General features: G+C 49.8%; 1 protein-coding gene across 8 annotated transcripts in view; it reads right to left on the bottom strand.

Annotated features, from left to right (window-relative positions):
* RBM33 (RNA binding motif protein 33) overlaps positions 1 to 1,336 on the bottom strand; it is a 224,858-nt gene that overhangs the window by 131,737 nt on the left and 91,785 nt on the right. The gene's annotated exons all lie outside the window — the stretch shown is intronic.

Below are 1,336 nucleotides of genomic sequence, written 5' to 3'. Positions count from 1 at the left end.
CATGCAATTAACTGGTTAATTGCACAATTACCTTGAGACCAGCTACACGTATAAAACAGCCATGACACCATAAAAAGCTCCAGCCAGCTATAAAGTTAGCTCTCAAAAATATGTATTAACTTTTAGCTGGTCGCTAGTGAGCTTTAAACTGCACATGTAGTAGAATCTTGCCTGTGGCCAGAAGCCCCATCAGCTGAGGTGCTCTCAGCCACAGGGGTGCACCGTGCCCAGCCAGGGCTTGGAGTCCTGTAACTGAGGGGACAACCCCAGCAGCACAGGGACTAAGAGGCCCACAGCTCTGGGCACCAGGATTCAGCTGGTCCAGCAGCCAGGGGTGTGTGAAACCCCCAAGACTGCGGGATCAAAGCAGCCAGAATTCCCCATCCTTGGGGTGTATGAGGGGCTCCCAGATACAGGGTCACCTCATGCACCCCAGGGCAAGGGAATGATGCTGCTGTGATCCCCTAGTCTCAGAGGCTTCACACATCCCTGAGGCTGGGGGATGGCAGCAGCCACAATCCCAGAGCCCTAGGTGTTCATGGGGTGTCCCTACAGCTGACAGACCCTGAACTGAGGGGGGCTCCCAGCCACAGGAGCCTGCTTCTTGGCAGTGCAACACAAGCCAGAGATCTGCTCCCCCTGCACCAGCAATATGACATGATGGGATCTACTGTGCGATCCACACAATTGTGCCTTCTGCCCCCCTTGTGTAGCATGGCATCAGGCATGATTCTGTGGACCACACATTAGATCCCAACCACACCTTCACCTGCACGTGTAGAGGGGCCCTAGGATTGGCTAAGTTTATATGTAAGAATGGACATGGCCTCCACCATTCCTGTAATAACCTGTAAGAAGAGAAATCTAGTTTTCAACATACAACAGGGCTATTAGGATTCTCATAGCATAAATCACATAACTGTAGACAACTGACAGGTAAATCAACAACCTGCCATTTGAGAGAGAAGGGCGGGAAACCTTCATATGGCAGAAAAAGTTCCTCTTTTAGACATACAGATAACCAGTAAAGGTGGATCTAAATCAGCAGTTCTCACCTTTTTTTGTACCAGGACCCATTTGTAAATATTGATGATGACTAATCCCAACCCAGTGCCTCTCATTCCTGACCCACTGCCTGCCAGCTCCAGGCCCCCGGTTTGTGGGGCAGGGGGAAGAGGTAGAGGTATGGAGGGTCCCAAACAGCCCCATGTAGGCTGGAACTCTAATAGCCTGCAAGGCAGAAGCCATGGTTTCCTCATGTTTTTCTCCTTTAAAGGAGAACCCATGTATAAAAGTTTGTTGATCCATTATTAAAATTTGTTTGCAACCCTTTTGT

This window comes from Gavialis gangeticus, unplaced genomic scaffold, assembly GCF_001723915.1.
Source record: "Gavialis gangeticus isolate Ggan-Ray unplaced genomic scaffold, GavGan_comp1, whole genome shotgun sequence".
Lineage (NCBI taxonomy): Eukaryota > Metazoa > Chordata > Crocodylia > Gavialidae > Gavialis > Gavialis gangeticus.
This window is presented reverse-complemented; position numbering and strand designations above follow the sequence as displayed.